The sequence below is a fragment of the Paralichthys olivaceus genome, chromosome 4, assembly GCF_024713975.1.
Source record: "Paralichthys olivaceus isolate ysfri-2021 chromosome 4, ASM2471397v2, whole genome shotgun sequence".
Classification (NCBI taxonomy): Eukaryota; Metazoa; Chordata; class Actinopteri; order Pleuronectiformes; family Paralichthyidae; genus Paralichthys; species Paralichthys olivaceus.
Genome location: NC_091096.1, coordinates 10,794,897 through 10,818,075, shown reverse-complemented (window position 1 = coordinate 10,818,075; position 23,179 = coordinate 10,794,897). Strand labels below are relative to the sequence as shown.

General features: G+C 41.7%; 1 long non-coding RNA gene across 2 annotated transcripts; it reads right to left on the bottom strand.

Moving 5' to 3' along the window:
- Positions 1-8,961: 8,961 nt before the first annotated feature.
- On the bottom strand, positions 8,962-19,250 carry LOC138407478 (uncharacterized). Of its 2 annotated transcripts, XR_011240891.1 has the most exons (4): positions 19,094-19,250; positions 18,365-18,558; positions 13,880-13,980; positions 8,962-9,286 (listed from the first exon to the last, which is right to left on the bottom strand). It is a non-coding gene; the product is annotated as an uncharacterized lncRNA (long non-coding RNA). The 2 variants fall into 2 exon arrangements; XR_011240892.1 differs by lacking the exon at positions 18,365-18,558.
- Between the last annotated feature and the right edge of the window lie 3,929 nt (positions 19,251-23,179).

The window sequence follows — 23,179 nt, the reverse complement described above, 5'->3', positions numbered from 1 at the left end:
TCAGACCTATTCCACATCCTTTCACCAAGTTATGTGGGAATCTGTCAAGTAGTTTTTGCATTAACTGGTTTAAACACAATCCAACAAACGGACGGGGGTGAAAACATCTTCACTATATGATAGACACTTTACAATATAAAAAGGGTTGTGGACATTGCTTATATCTGTCAAGTCTTTTCATTAATCATAAAGTCTTGCAGGGGTCAAAGGATTACATGTTCCTCGAGGTTTTATATTCTATACATGCAGAAAAACCAGGTCAGTGTGTCAAGCATTGAACTCAATGCATGCACAGTCTCCTTTGTGCCCCAGAGCCACCCAGATTACTGTGGCCCCTCTATGAGAAGGGCCCCCTTCTTCTTTAGCTGGTCGACTGGTGACATCTCACGTCTCATTAACTCTCACCCAACAGGTGAGAGCGCAGCTGCAGAAATCTGCATACATCTGTCACAGCACAGCGGCCAGCGAGCGAGGGGCTGGCGGACGGGGAGGGAGTCATAAGTGACACAGCTGTGCTCATAAACACACACGGTGGAGAGATAAACGTTTAACAAGTAGTGTCATATGTGCAAAGAGCCTGGGATACAGTAGGAACCCCTGGGGTTCATGTTTATGTCCACAACTGAGCTCGAGGGTGAGGATTATGGACGAATACTTGATCTTTATACGTCTCATTGTAAAACTTTTGTTGTCAAGGCATAAACGTTAACACAACTAGCCCTCCATTATGCATATTGTTGACTTGTGTACTTACATTTTCCAAAATGTTTTCAACAATCTTTAAACTTTTCATTGCAGTCGCCTTTGAGTTGTGTCATATTCGCTCTTAGGAAAAACACACAGTTAGCCAGTCCACTATTTGAATTGGGCACTGACAACAAATCAAGATTATTCGTTGCCATTTGCTGCGAAAAGTGATTAAAACTCTATTGCATGATCTCATCCATGAACAAAATTTGCACATCAGGTCACATCGTTGGCAATGGTGGTGAAGAACAACTCCCATGATCCCGTGCTGCATCACGATCAGGCGTTATCTAACTAGGTCCTTTGTTATTGTTTTGATTGAGGGACCCCTAATGGCCGAAGTTACATATTGATACATACGTACATATTGTCTAACACACACACACACACACACACACTCCCCTCACACCCAAAAGGGGAATTGTTTCTGGGGTTCCCAGTGTTACAGCTGATAAGTGAGGCCTAATGGTTCCACTTCCTCCTTCACTTTGATTGATGGTTCACTATCAGGCCCCTGCGAGCAACCACAGCTCAACGTGCAGGTCATGGGTCAGAGCAGGAGAGATAACCACCTGCTGGAGCCGTTCGGTGCCCCTGCATATATCACACGCTCTGTATGGTGTGGGTCTGGCCGCACGAGCATGTTGACGTGTGTGTGTTTTAGTCGTCAGGAAACTCTGAGAAGGTTTTCTTTGTTCTGTTGGTGGAAAACACGCCAACAGATGTTTCAGTTTAGAATGAGAAGTAACTAAACATGACTAGAACAAAGGCTGGCATTGAAACATGACGAGCTGAAGCTGTGCTGCAGCAGAGTCAATGAGTGCTCGGCCACTTTTTTGTGGATAATCAAGATTAAGCTGCACCTACAGTCACACACTCCCTTCACACGTTTGCAGAAGCCGGCTGGATGCTTTCATTAGGGATCACAGACACTTTACAGGTATTAATAACCACCTTTGCCTGCGTTAACCACACCCAGTCAGTCAGTATTAGGGCCTAAGTGACACCTTTCTAACAATGATCATGAAGCACCCGCCTAGATAAACACAGGAAGTGGGTGTAACCGAGAAAATAGGAGGTTAGAGAATAAAAGAACCCCTGCAATGACAAACAGGAGGATAACTTCCAACTTGTCAATGCAAATTATGGACTGCAAGTTGAATCTGAGCAAAGACGCATTTACTCATTTGCTTCAAATGATTAAATTGTGATTCTCACTGCTCTGGCACTAAAGCATTTTAAAGAGCTGCACGTCTGTGTTCTGTGCTGACACATTACAGGCCACATGGCATTTACTGCACAACAGTGTGAGGGTGGTGAGTAATTTGATGTGCAGGCGGTGACAGCACTTTCATTACATGAAAGAAGTTGTTCATGAGAAATATCCTATGAACTCTTATCAGTAATGAATAAGACTGAAAAGGTCAAATGTAGTCGAGCAATTCAAAATAACAGCTCAGCTGCAGCAACATTAAAAACTGTGTAGTTTTCTGCTCTACAGTGTTTTTGTTTGTAGGATTATTACAGAAGGCTAATATCAGTGTGTGCACAACACTAATATCTATATATAAATAATGAATAATGAATGCTATATTTCTGACAAAAAAAATGTTAACACAAGACTGAAGTAGCATAAAATTAACGTTAACATAATTAAGACCTTGTAGATCATAGTTTTACATATTCAAGATTTGTTAAGGTCTACTTTATGGAAACACTGTAAATACAGTTTAAGAACATTATGATTTGTTTTTCTTGTTGAAATTTTGGCAGGTTTTAAACTTCTTCCTAATTCTGTACTGACTTAGTGATCAGACGACAGACTGACCATTAACACTGACATGTACTCCCATCAGGAGGGAAGACTGAAGGTGAGGAAGATGAGTCAACTCTCCACTCGGCTCTCTGCAGCAATCTGTTCCGACAATGGAGATTCATCCACATTCAAAAAACATTCAAAATCTTTATATCGATGGTATTATAAAAAATCCTAAAACGGAATAAAGTGAAGGAAACTAACAACTTGTCTTTCTATCCACTCTTAAACTAACAGAAGTGTTTCTGCAGGACATCGTTCGCGAACAAGTTAATCCTCAGGGGTGTGTGTTAACAAAAGATAATGAGCTACTTATCAGATGGTTGGTTCTGGGATTAATTGCGTGGTCAGTGTTATTCAAACAAGACACCCTGAAGACACCCAGAGGGGCTGCAGGCTGCACAACTCATCAGTAATGCAGAGCAAGCTGCAGTGAAGCTCATTACTGTGAGAGGGAGCAGACAGACACACACACACACACACACACAGACTGACAGACTACACACTGTGAGCCAGTAATAAATCGGAATGTTTCAGTCTTCATAGTTAAGAAGATTTACGGTTAAAACGGATTTTGATGCTATGACGAAAAACCTGTTTATACAAGAGACATGTAGCTGGATTTACAGTAAACTGAGTGGTAAGTGCTGAAATTGCAGTCAAAGCCTCTTCTCTCCTGATTTATTAATAACTGCACACACACACACACACACACACACACACACACACACACACACACTGCTCTAACACTTTCTGTCCTGCCACTTCATCTGCTCTGTTGCACGGCGCTGTTGTTAGTTTGACATCTTTTCATGAAAATCTCAGTCTAAATGTGACCACATTGATTTGAGATGTTGCAAGCCCCCTACCCCCCACGCCCGACAGTTTATTATGCTCTGTTCACGGTTTAAGTTTTTTTTACTCTCCGCCCCACAAGCTCTCTTATTATGGAAGAGGCTCCAAAGGAATGTTATGCTAAACCCTGCACTGCAGACGTCAGGCATTTGGGTTGAGGACACATACCACTGATTCCATTCATTTTACACTGCACACATGCCCAGAGAGAGAGGGAGGGAGAGGGAGAGAGCACTGAGGGAGTCCCCATGGGGCCTTGGTGCACACTAAATGCTTACAGCAACAGCTGCAGACACAAGTGTGTGATGTTGGGAAAACCTGCAGCTAAACATCAAACCACCCAAAAAGCCCATTAGATCAGCACTTCACCAAGGCTGAGCACACTCCCACTGTCCTTCAAATTAACATGTGTTGTTGGCTTTGTGTCAGTCAGACTTCTGAAGGTTTCATTTAAAACCTTTTGAAGCCGTGATCGGACCTGCAACAGATACAGATATAGATCAGATCCAGATACTATTTCTTTGACAGCTTCTTTATTTGGTCTAGCAAAGACATCGCTGCAGTGCTGTGTTGCACTTCATAATGTAAATGATAATTCCAGTCTGTATTTGACTTGCATATCTTAAGAACAATTCATCTTGTGTTGTTGAGGGTCCAATGAAGTGGTTCAGTATTAATACATTTGTAATAAACAGGCAGTCACCTCTCTGTAGCAGCGGCGGCTAGGACGTTAAGTGACATTGTCGATCACCACAACAGCACTTTGACAACACATGAACAACAGCTGATTCTCCAGTTCATGGTTTTGTGCACTGAGTCCAGCTTCACTTAGCTTTGAATAAAGAGGTGAACAGCTATTTGCAGGTCACTTTTACAGTTTCAGAAAGAAAGCTGCAACCAGTATCTCCACAGGACGAGCAAACTACACATTCCAAACTGTTTGGAACGGAGGCTGCACCAGTATGAATAACAACCAAACAGAGACAACCTCTGGCTCACTTGCCGTCAGGTTTATTGTTGTTGGTCATCGTTATCTTTAACCCACCGGACATCTTTATCCCCCTACATTTGTTATTTCTATCTCTTTGGTTCAGCGAGAGATTACACATTAAGGACAATGGGGTAGTTCAGTCGGTATTACAAACCACCCTCATTTCTACCCGGGGTGACTTAGGAAGACAAAAGAAAAGCTGAGGGATAAAACAACATCCCTGAAAAGATGTAACACTGAGGATATTCCTCCCTTAGCCCATTTCCCTAAATGTTTTAATTGTAAAGAGAAAGAAAAACAACCTGTCTGCACAGACAGAAATACACAACAGTAATCCTATTGTTCTGCCTCTGGAAGTTTACCATGGTATGATCTGTTGTTTCCATATGGTTATTTATAAATGATGAGCCCTCCACAAAGAGCAGGGATTGTAATCCCTCAATGTCAGATTAATAAATGCTTTAATTCCTTCTGCTTTATATTACGTAGGAATGATGAGAATGATGATGAAATGACAAATAGCAGTTGTGGCACAGAAATTAAATCAATTGGGGAAATTATAGACAACTGCAAAAAAAAAGGAAGACAACTGGAGTAATAGCACAAGAAAACTAGAGTACTCAGTAGAGTGCATTCTGTACCTCGGGTAAGGCCCAACAGCCCCCTTGAAACTCTGGTTCACTAGACTTTTATTTGGATCTGCACCAAATTGCACACAGTCCCCTAAACATGGCACTTTTTTTTCATCAAGATCCATCAACTATTCTCTAAGAAATTAATGAAAAGGTAAAAAAAAACTTTTGCAATGTTAAAGAGATTTAAAAAAACAAATTTCTGGATCCGCACCAATGATCCAGATCTACATCAAAATATAATGGGTTGTTCTGTGGGTCTTTCCACACCCTCCAACAAAATTTCATGGAAATCGGTGGAGTAGTTTTTATGTAATCCTGCCGACAATCACACAAACATACAAATGCATAACCTCCTTGGAGGGGGTAACGAGAGGGGCACTCAGAGAATGCTTCAGCCAAGGCTAACACTCCTTCTCGCCATGTTGGAGAAAAATCATGGATCCACCCATTTATCTGGATCTGCTCCAAATTCTAATGACCTCTTCCTTTGCCATATCTACACCCTTGCACCAAATTTCATGGAAATCGTTTGATAAGTTTTTGTGTTATCCTTTTTAAAACAAAGAAAACAGAAACAAACCAATGCAACCTCCTTTGCAGAGATAAAAATGTCTCTGTGGAGCCTTTAATAGAAACTTGTATGAGTGGGCAGCAGAGGTGCTGTGAGTGCAGAGTAAAGTGAGTGAAGAGATGATAAAAAAGACAAAGTAGTCAGAATTATCTTACAATATGCTCGAGAAAGACAAACTCACAGGAGTCAGAGAAAGTCAAAAACTGGCCCTTGTCATCTTCAACCAGCATCGAGCATGTTGATCTCCTCGCACATATTTATGCATGTTAAACTAACACCTCCAAACACACACTTGTCTGGCTTCTCTCATAAACATATTCACACACACACACACACTGACACACACACATAAATCCTCAGGGGGGCGGTCAGTTGTCGGCTCACGCTGTGAAAAACATCCCAGGGGGATTTTAAAGATCACTGATCCTCTGAGATTGCGTATGTGTCAATATGTAAACATGTGTATCTGGAAGCATTGCTCTGTTTTTGTTTTCAGGGATGTGCTGTATTCTAACATGTGGCGTTCGATGTGCTGCTGCTGCTGTTGTTGAAATCCACATGGTTACACTGTGCCCTTTTGGGGGCTGAATTAATTAAAGGATTGTTTGACTATGCAGAGCAGGATTAAGACAAAGTCCTTTGTATTTAAAAAAAATAATAATACCATGTGTGATGTTTACTCAGTGTTTCCCCGGAAGAGTCTCATTCGTCAAATGTACTCATCAGGCTGCCAGAATATGCATCAATCACTGTTTTGCATTTAACTATTAAGAAATGAAATGATTCATGACAATGCAAAAAATGTTAAAGTCAGTGGTATAATCAAGTCAATTACTAAGAGCCATCTGATTTTAATTTTATGAATCTCTGCATCTGTTTAAATGTGACAAATTCTAAAATATCAGTAAATAATTTACAATGGGGAAGACCATAACACTGTGATCTACTGTATTCCCAGGAAATACAAAGGTAATAAAACTAGCTTTGCCACGCAATATAACTTCAAGCATGGGAAAACAACCAGACAAACTCTGTCCAAAACAAATAAATAATGTTATTCTTTAACGTCACTTTATTCTTAAAACTCATCATTTGTGACCTCAGCCAAAGATGAAACACTTTGTGTCATAAAGCATGCAGTCATCGCCATGACTAAATATTTTCAGTGAATTCAAACAGCCGGGGTTTGTGATGTCACAAACCTGAGAAACCAATCCTGTCAACATGTGGGTGGGGCTCAGGAGCTGGAAAAGGCTTCTCAGCTGCAGGCGAGCTGGGGGAGATGGGGAGCAGTAGTGACAAACTCTTTAAATATGTAATTTTGAAGCACACAGAAATGTTTAAGGAGGTGAAATCAACTACTGGAGTGATTCTTCCCATGGAATAATGCATGAAGCTTGATGAAAAAATCTGACATCTATGAGGTTTTGCACTTTGGTAAAGATTCAATTTAATTGGGCTGCTGGTAATTCTAGTTCTGCTTTTTCACTAAAAGTTCATTTCAGTACTAACACAATTTAAAGGTTTAGGCTCATTTCAAGGAAAAAGAATATCATTTAATTATATACATCCACCACTGAGATGTGCATTTCTCTTCATGAAGCAACATGGATGCATTAAGCGCCTTCGTGATAGTTTTTTGCAGTAGTAAGCAGCCACATACGGTCATTAGCAGGTGTGATCCCAGGGAGCATGACAATTGTGCAGAAAGTAGTAGGTGACAGAGTCAGTGGCTGTGTCCTGAACTCACATTAAGTATAATCTCCTCATGTGACCCAGATTACATCGCCCTACATAGGCCTGCGGACCAAGACACTGCTGATCCCTCAGTCCAGACTCCGCTGGTACTGTGCAACACTGTGCACCAGGCACACAAAGACGGCCTTGTGCTGATGCAACAAAAGGCAACAGAGAACATCAAACACATCTGTAGAGGGAACACCCCCCACTGTAGGCCAGAGGCAAATCCCGCTCTGTGTGTGCGTGTGTTTGTGCATGTGTACTAATGATGACTTTATTGTGTACATTCTCCCCACAGTGCTGGACCCAGTGTCCCTGTGTGGGCCCCACAGAGGAGCTGACCGTGTCCTCTGGATAATCAGCTGGTGAAGGCCTTGATTAGCATTACAACCCTTTCTACGTCAGAGAGCAGATACTCTGGACCCAGATCTGCTCTGATTACAAGGCTGTCTGGATGGAGTCCAGCACGAGGAGTGGGCCTTGTTCACAGTTTAGTGTTTGTAGGGGGTAAGAGTGACCCCCCACAAGAAGGAGAAATAATATCCCCCACACATACAGAGTTTGTTTGCTTACAGGTTCTCACACTCCCCCTCCTCCTCCTCTTCTTCTTACTTCACCCCCTGTGTTATACTGTAAAACAAAAGGCCTTTTAAAGAGGATTACATAAGAATAACGTTTCCCAATAAAACCATATTAACATAAACAATAGTTCTCTCATTTAATACATTTAGTATTCGCAGTGTTTGGTAGTTACCACTGTGAGGCTGTCATGTGGGACCACAAGACTAATTTAAGCATATGAGAGTCATGGTATTGAGGTGGTGCTGGACAGTGATCGTCACTGTGCTGAGCTGAGAGGCTGAGCTGTCCTGTGGTGCTGACTGTGTGGTTCAGTGGTATGACTGCAAGATGAGGCAGCATGAAGTGGGCACGACAAAGGAGAAGAGGAGGCCAGTGGGAGACTCATGTGGGACTGAGTAGGAGTAGCAGCACAGAATAAGGCTGTTGTTTGTTGGATCGTGTGTGTGTGTGTGTAATAAAAGATCATGTGAAATAAAGGAGTCCGAGAGTCTGTTGCTTGTTTTACTTACAGATGGGGAGAGGAGTTGTGGTGTATTTATAATGATATAGTTATATTTACTACATAAAAGACAAACCCATTAATGTTGCATTCCTGTCCACAATAAAATGCAGATATTTTGCAAAACAAACTTTTGCCTCTCCCTTTGGGCCTCTCGCATTAAAAATGAGATTTTTACAATTGTCTCCCAAAGATTTTCAAAAACCTAACCCTAACTTGTCTCAAGTACAGACAACAACAACAGCATTGTCTATACACCGTGTTTGATTAGTACTGCAATTACAGGTTTGCAGCCAAATTTACCATTACTGCACCATATTACTGGCATTCACAGGCGTCTGTCTCACCCAATACTACTTTCACCACAACGTTCTTCTCTCGTATTTAACGTGTCTTTGTGGTACACTTCATCGCCACCTACTGAGCCCAACATGCTTGCTTGAGCACTTGTCGGCTGTTACGTTTCACCGTTTATAGTCCAGGAGATGAGGGGAGTAACAATATAAATAATGCAGGGCAAGGATGTATAAACAAAAAGTAGTAATTTATTGACAATGAACTGAAAACAACTTTCTACAAGCGACACTAACAGCAGCAGTAACAACTGAACTCAAAACCACAACCTAAAACAAACTAAATGGTCACGCTACTAACACCAGCACACACAATTGAAGCAGAGGAGATCACCACATCCACAGAACACACAGCTTGAATGCTGCAACATGGCCCAATGGGGCTGGGTGTCTGCTTCTCTCTGCCTCTTAACCACCATGGCCTTGATCGGTGATTGTGCCCAGCCTTGCACACTCACACTGCAGGTACAGGGAAATGGGAGGCACCCGAATGGACACTGGGGAGAGAGAGCAGAGAGAAAACACAACACGTAACATTGTCATTTTTGTTTCCCTGTCTGGACGGAGATTCTTTGTAAAACAAAGGTTTTAAAAAAAAATAGGAATCAAAGAAATATCTGGAATAGTGTTGATAGGGCCTCAGTCTTTACATCGAGTTGAATACAATGTCAGATGACACTGTAGCATTAGCACTGATTTTTGTAACCAATAGACATGGTGATATTCTCATAGATCACAAAAAATATGGTTTGATCCTCGAGAGGATCATGCACATGCTTCTATCTTGCAGGTACAAGTAAAAATATTAACCAGTATTATTATCGCTTTTAATAATATGCAAGATTCATCATTGAATGAATTGTTATTAAAGAAAATTGTTGCAATGGTTGTTTATGCAGGATAGTTTGTTTGAGACAATAATATCAATAACTGGTACAAGTCACACTGTGAATCAGCCACACTGGAGCCTCAGTCTAAAATTGTCTGCACATGGTGGCTTTAATTTATAAACCTTACTGCTCGAGACACTTTATTTTCCTTTAACATCTAATACGCAAAGCTAAACTAATGTTATATCCTTTATATTTTCCCTTCAAACTCCCCCAGAGAGATGTAAATAGCTTCATGACCTTGTCTCATTCTGGTCAAGTAGGAAAACAACAAGATTATTCTTTCATAAAATGGTTTTCCCCTGAAGCAGAATCAGGAGAAAGATCAGGAAGCAGCACACAGCCTTGTGCAGCTGAGTCACTGGAATTTTACATGTACCTGTGCAAGTTCCTTTTTATTCACCCTGTGGTTCTATATTAACAAATCCATTTAATTCACAGATCTGTCATGCTAGATTCATGTTTTTCTTTCTATTTTTAGTCAACTGATGTGTTCCATGACTGTACAACAACAAAACAGTGGAAAGTTTTCCTGAGGCAGGTTCATGTGGCTTGGCTGGCTGCCCGCCCCCCCCTTTGTAAACCAACATCCAACATAAGCAGGTGTGTATGAATCAGGACTTTGACTGACTTGCACCACTAATACATTTGAGCTTCTACAGCTGTAATTTATTAATGAAAACATTTTCTCAACTGCTAAAAAACATACAGTTTATAAAGCAATTCAAGAAATAGACATATCACTAATCAGGCCATGTATTTTTTTTGCACCTATTGTTGCAGCCATGCTAAAAAAAGACTAAAGTACAGCCTGAACACGCTCAGGTCGTGTGGCTGTTCATTTATCTGAGGTTTTGACAGGACGGGGACAACCGTTGGCCTGGATTTTTAGAACTATTTGCTTGGAGACTGATGGTTTTGCCCCACATTCTGTTTCCAGGCCTGTTGCAAAAAGAAAAGAAAAAAGACATTGCACAGAGCCAAGCAAAGACACAAACCAACTACTACGCAAGCACAAAGAGCCTCAGTCTGAATGAGGTTTGCATGGATGTTTTGTGGTCAAACTGTCTTTGGTAACAATGTGTGGCACAATTTTGTGCCCTGTGATCAGGGCAAGAACAAAAATAAAAAACTTGTTATTTCTAAATATTCGGGAAGGAGCATTGCGATAGATTATATTTTACCAACTAAGACATCCAGAGAGAAGCACACAAAATAAACTGCATTTACGTCAATGCTTGGCGTCCGCTGTCTGCACAATTCCAGAGTTTTTCTCCCTCTACAATTGAAACTGTTTCCAACAAATGGAAACTGGTCCGTAGTTTTTAAACCTCTGGGTTTGACTTTTGCAACACACGTCACAAATTACAACTACTGCTTCCCATCATTGTTGGCCTCCAGAACTGACATCCCTGGTGTTACTTAATAGGAATTGCTGTTCCCCATTTGCAGTATTTTCTGCAATAAGCAACCGATAACAAAAGACTTCCTATTTACATCAGAACAGTCTTGTGACGTGTGTTTTCAGGCCTTGGTAAGAGATTACTCCTGATTTGGAGCTCACCTGGATTATTCCGTTTTAAAATCATAACATATTAGAGTGGGCGTAGCCTGTAAAGCATTTTAAAAGAAAGAAAATTACTAAATCTACTAAACAGATGATTTACTGTGGATGGTATTCTATAGTGTGACTTGCAACAATTCACGCAGTACATAGGGTCAAGGTTGAGCCATTGTTAAGATAACAGCTCATTCTGTGAACAGCTGAAGCAGATATTTATCAGCAGGGGAGTTTTCTGCACATGTTGTAGGCAGGAGAGTCAGCAGCAGCAGCAGCACAGGGAGATTTCACAGGTCTTTGTCGTCAACACTCGCTTTCCAATATTTCCGATAAAGCAGTTAATCCAAAATGTTTGGAAATAAAGCTCAGACTGGGGACACACGTTCAACCTCTCCCTCTTTCTTTCCTCCAGCTGATGTGAGATCAGGGAAGTTGTTACACGCAACAATGGAACAGCGGTTCTCCTGTGCCGATGCCATGTGACAGTTGAGATTTCCTCCTCTGCGCCACTATACGTAAGAGGCTGAGCGCCCTGCAACACAAACACCATGATGCGTCCTCGTGTTCCCATGAAGTTACGCAACCCTGCATCACACAGTCAAATGGTGCTCTGCAAACAAAACATGTGCTCTGTTGTGGTCATCAGAGCTGTGCGGCCAGCGCATGTTAGCCGGCTGCATTCACCTGCCATCCCAGGTGTGAATTCATGGTTAGACAACTGCAACAGGTTCTCTGTAAAGTTCCACAGAAAGCACGGTTTCTGGTGACAAACTGGGGGAATCCACATATTATATTACGTAAACTCCACCCTTAGATGTTAAGAAAGCATTTCATCAACAGCTGCTTCTGAGGTGCAATGTCACAACAGATGCGCGCACCCAAGCCAGGTCACCTCAAACCACACACAAGGGCCCTGCTGTTTTCTAAGTGTGTCATCTTAAGGTCTTGTGATTTTACTGCCTCATATTGTACTTGCACGTGCAGCTTCTCTCTGCCATGAATATGAAATGTACAATTTTAAGTTTTTAACATGAAGTATAAACTTTGCAAATCTTCATTAAATAGATTATAAAACATTTTTGCTTGCTTTCTTTATGGGTTTTGTGTGTCACAGATAAGCGTTTTTTTCACTCAAACTTTTTTTCTTTCCTGCTTAAGATCCATGGATGGATAACAAGAGATAGATACCACATTCCTAGATGGTTTCCATTCAGAACAAGCAAGGTGTGTGGTCCACTGTGTCATAAAAACTGAACTATCTGGGAAGGCTTCATTTATTTCTCTCTCTCTCACTCGTCTTCCCGAGAAGATCACTGTGAGACAGTTCGTCATTAATATGTGGTGAAAGTTTATGTGCCATCAATTGAAGTTTATAAAGGATGTTATGAATGGTCAGAGGTCAGAATGCCTGGAGATGCTGTAGAATAAACCCACAACTGACTGAAGAAACGTGAGGTAATGCAGAGCGACAGGAATGTAAACAGACTATAGATTTAGAGAAGAGCTGGGATAATGTTGCTGTTTTTTGTCCAAGCAGATTCAACAGACCTCTGCACATCAACAACCTTCACCTCGGTTGTAAATTAAAAAGCGATACCTATTCCTCGAGCACAAGCAGATCCTCAATTGGTCTGGTTTTCCAGCCAAGTGTCACACCCACGAGTGAATCCACTGAAATTAAATGAATTCACTGCAGGTTTTGGTCAGTTTTAAATGTGGGTTTGACTTTTGGAGACACTACAATGACAACATGACTCACATACAGGAATCAGAAAAAAGTTAAAGTTTAAATCAACAGTCTCAGTTTTAATACAGGGTCATACGGGGGAGTGCAGTCAGCGATGCAAAGGTTACAGGGAAGCCACAGGCAAAACCCACACAACCCCAAAACAAGCAAGAAGTCAGAAACCAGAACAAGGCAGCAGAAGTCACATGGCACAGAGCAGAAACAAAAACAGGCAATGTTCATAGAAGGGCTGCACGAGGCCTGAAGACTGGACACCTCGACTTGAAGCACAGAGACAATGTGGCGGAGGAGTGTGTGTGAGCAGGTGTATTTATACTGGGTCACTAACTGGAGGTGCAGGTGAGGTGATGCAGGAAAACAGAAGAATGGGAGGAAGTGAACAGAGAAAGGGAAAAACTAAATAAAACAGGAAGTGAGAGTTCAATTCCGGACGGGTCAACACTTTCTAACATTTAAAAAAATGTTTTCTATTATTTTACTTTTACGTGACAACATTATGGTTCGGTAAAAATAAGAAAGCACAGTGGTTGGATGAAGGAAATATCATAGTTTGAGTTGTGTTGAAATTTTTTGTCGTAGATGAAGAAACTCAGTCGCACTCTGCAAATGTGTAGCAAACATACTTTTTAACGTTTACAAGTCTTCTAAAATGTTACACTGGCATGAAAAGTGCACTCGGAGAGCGGATACTTCCACCAAGGCTGACCTTATCACCATATTGCATAAACATGTGTTGAGACCAGATACATCTGGAACATTATCCAGACCGACATTTCACCACATTCTAGCCCTGTACAACGACATTTACAAATTTACAAAATATACATTTTTCAGAAGTATTTTTGCATTATTTCTTGAAAACAATTTTTGGAAATGATGAAAAATGCTTTACCCTCATCGTTAAATGTTCAAAATGAAAGGGGTTTTCCTTGGTCCACACCACATCCCTCCACCAAGCTTCAAGAGAACCGGTTTTGTAGTTTTTGCATAATCCTGCGAAAAGCCAAAATGACAGTAATGAAAACAAAACATCAGCAGATAAGCTGATTCATATTGCTACAAATTGAAAAATAAAGACATTTGTTTTTATATGACACACAAACCTACGTGTGTGATAAGTGGTTCAACAACAAAAAGCTGTTGTCTATCACTTTTTATCTAAGAGACTCTCCTGAAGACAAGCGTTCGCTCTTCACCCGGTGACATACATTCCTCAGATAAACCTCAGAGGATAATAACCAATTCATGAGTGGAAATAGGCAGGGAAACATGACATCATCTGTCTATGGCAGTATCTGAATTTCGCTTAAACACAGATACAGCAGCATGTCAGTACAGTGCAGCATCTCACGTGTGACTTCTCCTTACATAAACCCTCACTGCCTGCGGTCGCCTCTGTATGAATCAGACATTATCTCAGAAGCAGGACAGTATTCTTAGACAAGAGTCTATTCTCCAAGCGCCTCAGAGCTGCATTGTTGTTGAAGGGAAGGCCAGGGACTCACAGTCTGTACAGACACTCAGTCTGTGTGGAGAGGAGATTAAGCTGCGTGTGTGTATTGTCTTCATAACAGATGAACATGACTGCAGCACAGAGAAGAGCTCATGTACTTGGTATGTAATATGCATGACCTTTCACCTTCACTAAAGAACATATCATATCCTAGAACATGTAAAAAAGTACCAATAAATTGTTTTGTGTGCATGGTTTATTCATCTTAATGTGATAAGTGCAAACATTACAGCATCATTATCAACATTTCTTTCTCTGTGTAAAACAAAGTTGTTGAGTTCATGGGGGTCAGATAATGCTCCTCCTGTCCCTGACAGTCAAACTCTCCTTCACTCACTAGGAGGCCTGTGGAAGGGGGCAAGGGGCGGGGGGGTTAACAATTCCTGCGTTTTACTGCACATCTATCACCAACTGTACAAAACCCTGCAGAAACCAGATCCTTTTTCAGGCAGCTGTCGCGTGCAGCTGGTAACCCGAGACCGGCCTCTGCGAGAGGCTTTTAATTCCACACATGTGGCACTACCTGTCCAGTGTGGATTTGAAGATTTTATGCGCGTGGGGGCAGCTGCTGTGGCTCGTAAGACTCGATAAGCAAGGAGGGTGAGACAAGAGAAAAAAAGGAGGGATAGTCGGCGAAAGTGCCCCTTTTAGATCTTAAACATTAATCTGGATTCATGTATGCACCATTCATCCCTAGGCCCGTTTCTGGTGCTTATGGCCACATGTGTCTGGATACGTCAGGAAAAGAGAGAACGGGCAAAGTGGAAATCTGTCACCACAAGTGTGTCTGTATTTATGAAACTTTACCACTGACTGCTGCCTCACAGTGGGTCCCCCAGAGATACGGCACAGAGGGGTTAGTGAGTTAATGGATGTGGGGGAGGAGGATGAGTGGAGGCATAGCACAACACTGGAGATTAAAAAAAGGTTATCATGCTGTTAAGAGAAAATAATATTTGGTGTGAATTATCAATGGAAGTACTGTGCTGACTTTATTTGCATTTGAATTAAAGTAAGACTGACGAAAGAAAAGGACTTTTTCGGCTGACTGACTCTTCTGCTCTTTCACCTCTATGAGGTGTCAGACTCTCTGCAGAGACATTCTAGCAGCTATGATTCAGAGGTGTGTACGCTGAGGTTTCCTGGAGAGAGCTTCTCTTCTTGTAAATCAGAAGACACTGCTCCAAAATAAGCTTCGGGTAGCTTATTTGACATTTCCTCCAAAAAGTGCAGAAAGTGAGGAATTTTACGACCAAGTTGAACCTTTGTCAGCAAAACTCCTCAGCAGGTAATAGTTGCAGAAAATGCTAACACTCAACAACAACCAAACTACTTAGGTTTTTATTTGACAGGAATATTTAGTTTCTTTTCTTCTTCACACCAGAGGGGAGGGAGACAGGCTGTACTACTTGGAAATCAACAGACACTGAGTACTACTTAGAAAGTAACTGTATCCTCATTGGGCTGCTGCTGGGCAGTGAGTCGGCCTCTGTTTACAGGAATGAGCACAACACTGTTGCACTAAGGAGAACTCTCAAGTGCAGAGGCTGAATATATGAGGAGGTAAAGTAAGTTTACAGACAGACCGTGTTAATATAAGGAATAACAGTGCACTTGTTATTTCCGACCTCTTTTTCTCAGCGGCTTAATCACTCTGCAGCTGGATGTGGACTTCACTGTATGTACTCAGCTGGACTCAACTTCCTCCATGTCCTCCTTTCCCTCGGCCTAGTTTACAGCCTGGTCTGGCAGCCACATCAAACACGCGTGCCTGCCATTGAGGAATTAAATGCAGGTGACTGAGAAAAAGGACGTGTGGGGTGATGTGGGATGTTTGATGCAGTGCTGTCTCACACAAGCACCGCACTTCAACAAGCTCTCCATCTGCCTGTGGTCACACAACTGCGGTTATCCAGTGCTGATTCTCCCTCGTTGCTCCTTTGACCCCTGATCTTCCCTCCTGTTACATACATGGCTACCTGAAGAGTTGCTTAATCTTGCAGAACCACTATAACAGACTATAACTGTGTCCCAATTCAGGGACCATGACCTTCAGAGGATGCATCTGAAGACCAGTTGCATCACAGCGACCCGACAAGGCTGTCCCATCCCCAAGGCTCCTTCAAATTTCAAATGGATTTGTACATTCTCCCAAAAAGCAAAGGAGCCTACATTTGGATCCTTTCCAGGCCAACTCATCCCAAGATTAATTGCGGACCATTGACAAAGCTAACAGGCTAGCTATGAAGCAGCCAACGATGGAACGGTAATGGCGGGACAAAGCTGACCAGACTGTCTCATTTCAGTTTTTTTTGTTTGTTGACATTTTACACAGTCTTTCTAATGACTGTTGGTTTCAGATAACTCTCAAACCCGGAGGGTGGTCATACTGTTCACTTGTTTACATTACTGCTCTAGTGAAATATTCAGTCAACCCTTCCCTGTCACACCAGATAATATGAAACATTTAGATGTCTTTACTTGCAAAATAGCTCCAACAACACATGTTGGGATCAAGCCTCAAGTTTAAGTCTTAACAATGCGCATAATCATGATTCATTTTAAGGATAGTTTTAGACACATTCAACGTTATACCTTTTATGATTTTATTGTCAGATTTGTTTCCCCCTTCAATGCTCTCGATGTATTTCTACACTGTGAGTCCATCACCATCGTTCTGTGCTTGTCTGCCTCAGCTCATTCCCCCTCTCTTCACACAGCTGGCCGGTAGAAGAAAACAGGATGTAGGTAAATTCTGCTCTGCTGAGAGAGGTGAAATGTGGCTGGTGTGAGATGGAGTTATGTTCATTGCTGATGATCACATCAAAGTGACTTTGTTTGGCAGAGCAATAAAAATCCCACTTCAGTGAGTCGTCTGCTTTTAATGTGTTTACACTACGACATTAAGTGTTTTAAGTTAAAGCCGATGCAACGGAGAAAAAAACATCTTAGAATAACATTTGGCTGCTCAAAGGAGGCTCTTAATGTGTGATGATGCTGACTAGTGACTCAAGACCATTTTGGCTTTGTGCAGTGGAGGGGTATTTAGAGGGGTTGAGTTTATCTCCTCCTCCCAAAGTGATTAATCCTCAGTAAATGTATCATTTGATAAAGGATTACTCTCTATCTCTTTGTTGTCGCTTCACTCAGAGCAGATCTTCCAAAGCTCAAATGCATCAACTAATCTACATCCAAAAGTGATTCACTGACAGAGTCTGTGTCTGAGACAAAAGCACTGTATGCTGCCGGTTTGGACTTAGATGACACCAGATTGCTGGAGATATTCTAACTCACTCATCTCCTTCACAAAGACCAAAACTCCCTGACATATGATCAAAGCATTTGTTCATCTTGAGTTCCTTTTTTTCCTCCCTCTGTGTTTCAGACTTCAAAGCTCTCAAACATCTTACGCTCTTCTTCTTAACAAAGAAAAGAAAAGGAGGGAGAAAAAAAGCAGTTGCAGTGAGGTTGCTCCCAGCAGCAGGCAGGACGCTGAAAGCTGACAGCAAACATGAACACAGCTTATAATACCTGGGCTGTCAAACACAACAGCGAGCATGCAGCCTGTCTGCTTTCTTCTCCTGCTGTCTGTCTTTCTTTTTGTCTGTCTTTCTTTCTTTTCCCCCCTTTTCTTTGCTGGTCCCTCTATTTTCTAACAGTGACAGCGTAGTGAGTCAACTTGGACTTTCCTGCCTCCTCTCTTCAAATTACCTAACATTGCCTTTTCCTGGCACCTGCTGCCAGCACACACTGACACAAACACACACACACAGACACAAACACTTATGCACACACATGCGATATTAAGCATTCAGTCTTTTCTGTGAAAGACCAAATTTCACACACAGGTATTTAACATCTCACCTTCTCTTCAGTCTTCTTCCCTGAAGCAGGTGATGAACCCGTCTCAAAGGTAAAGACCACTGGAATCCCCCCCACCCCCTCTTTGGCTCGAGGATTAGTGCGCCTCCCGGACCGCCTCATGTCACACCGGAGTGTGGAGCTGATCTTTCACCTTTTCCCTCTTCTATCTGAGTTTCCTCCGTGGGGCACGGGAGCTGGTGTGGGCAGGTCGAGTGTGCTGTTACTTATGTGTGAACGGGTGCCGGTGCGCAGGCCAAGTCTCACACCCTAACCTGAAACTGTATCTGAGAAATTCTGAGTGTTTCTTAGATATGGCAGAGAAAACAAAACATTCCAGGCCTGAGGCACAGTGTAATCTCTCGTTGTTACAGTGATGGGGTAAAACAACACGTGCATGCATCCATGGTGCATATGTACACTCATGTAAAGCAGTATTCATTATCAGTACTTGATTTTTGAAATCATCTTGACCCAGAAAGTAGTTATCTCTGCAGAGGAGCTCATGATTTCACCTCCGTCTGCCTGTTTGTTGGTTTGACAGCAAGATTACACAAAACAAGTGAACAGATTTCCATGAAACCTGGTGGAAGGAGGTGGTATGTGTCAGGGAAGAACTATGTCGGAGCCCATGGGCTCTTGGGGTTTGACTAAGATGATACAAATGCAGGCACAGATGTTTGGCTGATGAACATGAATTAAATGTGATAAGACAAAACTAAACAGGCTTACGGTCTCTGGTGGGAGGAGTTCAGCGGAAACAGATAAATCCATAAATAAAAACGTTCATAAACAAACAAACTGACAAAAAGAATGGAAAGGTGAGGCCGTGACAATCAAACACAGGTAGGACACATTGGGACAGGACAGGTGCACATGATCACATGGGCCGGAAATAGGACAAAGACAGGAAGTAAAGCAAGAGAGACGCATAAGAAAAGAAGTTTCAAAATAAAACAGGAAGAAAGCGCTCAAGAGTGCAAACAAATATCCAAACAGAACACAACTCAGGAAATCCAAACACAAGGAAAGCAATGTCCATAAGATAAAAATTTGAAAAATGAACTCAACCAAAAATCTTTAGTCAAAGAAAGTCTTTCAAAAGTTCAGAGGAGGAGGATCATGACAGTTTTTCCACACAAACACAAACAGCGGTACTTCATTTAGGTGTTTTAGTTCCAGACAACAATTTGGCTCATTTCTATTAAAAGCAATCAACATATAAAAGCAGAAAAATTAAAAAGCAGATGTATTTGAGTGAATGTGTTCCACCTCTTTTTGTTCTCCAGACGAACTTCTTACTTGCGGGCATCAAAAGTCTGCTCAAACGTGATTGGTCAAACTAGAAATGGAAACCAGAAGTTTTCCAGCCCCAAAATCTTGTCCCTCATCTACAGACTCTGCAAATTCACAAGTAGAATCTGTAAATTGAAATCTGAAATTTGGTGCAGCTTGGTTGAATTTAAGGGGACTGTTGGGCCTTGATATGCGCTGGACTGAGTGCCATTTTAGTTTCAGTATAACCTGAAGTTTTTCACTAACTTTTGCCCACCTCACACATTATTTACATAGTTTAAACATTTGGACTGTATTGACTATAACATAGGGTTTATATGCACAGCTGGGTACATGCTGTCTGGTGTTTGCTCTAAACATTAATGCACATGACACACACACACACTCCTCGCATGCACACAGAGAAACATGCACCTGTCTTTGCTGCCGCAGTCTTGAGGTAAAGAGTTTAATGACGAGACTTAATCGCTGCCTCAAGCCACTGTAAACTTGCTTGCGTGTCAACTTCGTGTTGTGTGTGCGTAAGCGGGTGTTCTGTGCCGTCTGTCGGCTCCACCTTAGTGATGCCTTCGAGTTTAAGAAAACAGATTCAGACTGTTTTTTTCCAGTGTTTAACAAGAAAAGGTGTCAATTATAGTTTGATGCCATCCGGTGAATCGAAGGGGAAATTAAATAAATTGTAAAATTTTGTATTTGATTTTTCAGAATTAGTTGTAGAGTGTTCAGGAATGAATAACAGGAACTACACAGTGGTATATATATATATATATATATATATATATATATATATATGTTTGTGTGAGTGTGTGTATGTGTGTATATATATATATATGTATATATATACAGTATATATATATGCATGGATTAAACTTTATATTTCAGTATGACATAATCAATTTATTGTTTCACTCATTGTCATAATAATGCAATCTGGGAGTGCTCACAATCTTCTATAGCAAGTCTAAAATGTTGATTGTGTGTGTGCGTTGCAAGTGCTTCCAAAAAGCTATACACACCTTTGTAAACACAATAACCTCGTGGCGTTTTGGAAAGTGTCTTCTCCACCCATGAGATCACGAATTACGTCCTCAGGGTGTTCAACAGTTGAATCACGCTGATTAGATCAGCCAGTCAGCACACAAGCAGCCATGTGGGTACACAAAGCTATGATGGTGTAGAGAGAAGAAGAAGAGTGGTATACCGGAAAGACGGGTTCTCCCTCCAACTGCAATTACCCACTCTGTTGCTGTAAATGCACGGCCCCGGTCTCTATCCGCTCGTCTGGTTAAATCAGAGGTTTAAGCGACTTCAGACAGATAGGCTATTGATGGCTTGGCGAGTGAGAGCTTCGACAGGTAGAAACAGGTACACAGTAAAGATAGTGAGGTCGACAGATTGTTATCGGCCATGCAGCAACATGTGCTGTTGTAGGTGCAAATAGTGCAGTTAGGGAAGTACAATGGCAAAGATACTCATGAAAGTGTATTCTGTTTGTGTTTACAACCCCTGCAGGACTCAGCATCCATATGTGTGTGTTTACATACACAACAGCAGAAGCGTGTCCTTTATTTGGCTTGAACAGGTGTGTGGGTGCATGCGTACGTCTTGTTTGCTGTATTTTTTTTTTCTTCCTTCCAACCAATCTGTCATCTAAGTGAGTCCGCAATTTGTAGTAGAAACACTGGAGTGTGTCAGGAGATCAGACCAGGTGCCCGAGTTCCTCTGTGTTAAAGGTCACCACAGTCAGCTGGCACATTTTCTTTCTGCTTGATAATAATCACTCTGAGGTAAATAGGGGCATCGCTGGCGGCTGCAGAGGAATATGTTCCATCAGCATGGAAATGTACTTGTAGTCTGATCTTTTATCAAAGCTTAATGTGTCTTTAATTATCAGTCATTTTATGATTTATTGTAAAGAGGACAATTAATCATATTTGTTTTCATTGGACTATCTGAGGAGGCCTGCAGGTAAAAGAAACGTTTTGTATGGTACAAATTATACAATAGATTAATGATTTTCTTTTGATGGAACACATTCAAGTACATTTCAAGTTATGAAATGTTTTTATTACAAGCGTTTACATAATTTATGAAAACTGGAGCGGCACGGTGGTAAAGTGGTTAGCACTGTCGCCTCTAGGCAAGAAGGTTTCCTGTTTGAATTGGGGTTCCATACAGCTGGTGTTAGGTGAAAGCTAGGGTTGGTTATTCTAGAAAAGCTTGCACGAGCAGACCACTCTTTGAAAAACTGCAACTGATACATACCATCCCCTCTTGTCAAAGCTACGCCCCCAAACATTTTTATTAATCAATTTCAAAATCCAAAAACATACAGTAAATGGCAATGATGTTGAAATACAACAAAAAACATGTGTGTGGCATTAAAATACTTAATAATAGTGATACATTAAAGAACATTCACAGGATACAGGTCCTTTGGTGAAACCCTTAGAATACAAGTATAATATCAACATGATGGATGAGTCAAAACTCAGATTCAGGGTGTTTTCAGACGTGCGTCTGACCTGAGAGTATCTGCTCTGACACCCCGGGCTTTTGCTGCTATTAATTTAACTTTGAACACATTCTCTGGCATCCTCTGAATGAACCATTCACAGACAGTCATTATCCCGATCTCGCTCGCCACGCGGGATCAAGTGCCCTCGTGTGACACATTTTCAAAAATCCAGAAAAAGACGCATTGTTCTCAATTTGCTTCTCCTAGCAAAGTTATGTTTGGACACAGACGACCTTTTGCATTGCAGCTAATGACATTGTGCGTAATAAACAAAGAGCAGACAATGGCTCCTTAATTGAATCAACCGTCGCCCTGATTTCTGGGGCATCCTCACACCCTAATTAAGTGCTCCTCGTCGGTAGTCATGGGAGACAATGACAACCTGAATGGAGCTGTCACTCCGGATCATGACTAACGTGTTGCCGTGGCAACGAGGGTCAGTGGGTTTGCGGTGCATGTGGAGGATGTGGAGGAGAAGGAGGAGGAGGAGGAGGAGGAGGAGAAGGAGGAGGAGGAGGACAGGAGCGTGGAGGGTGTAAAGAGAATTTTAGATCCAAGAATCAGCTGGGAGTCAGGCTTGCATTAGCATGTGATGAAAACAGTCGAACAAAGCACATAGGTTTTGCACAATTTTCTCTAAAGGTCAGTGTTGCATTAGCGATCTCTCAAAAAGCTATTTGTAATGTGTCATCATATGTCTTACTTTAGCATTCATCTCATCTGTGCCTCTTTCTTTAATTTATCTCAATTACCTGCATTCTGCAAACATATGACTCAAGGCTTTTAACCCTCAGCTCTGTGTACTTTGCACGACAGTTCAAGGCAAAGTCTGGATCTCGCTAGAGCGGGGCTTTTGATTAACAGCTTTGCATGTGTGTCTCCATAGACTTGGTTGCTGTGTAAATATCGTGTTTTTGTGCAGCTCTGAATGACTCCTCTGGGTCAACAAACTCTGACTCTGTCCTGGAGATGCCATTGTGTTTCAATAACATCAGCATGGTGGA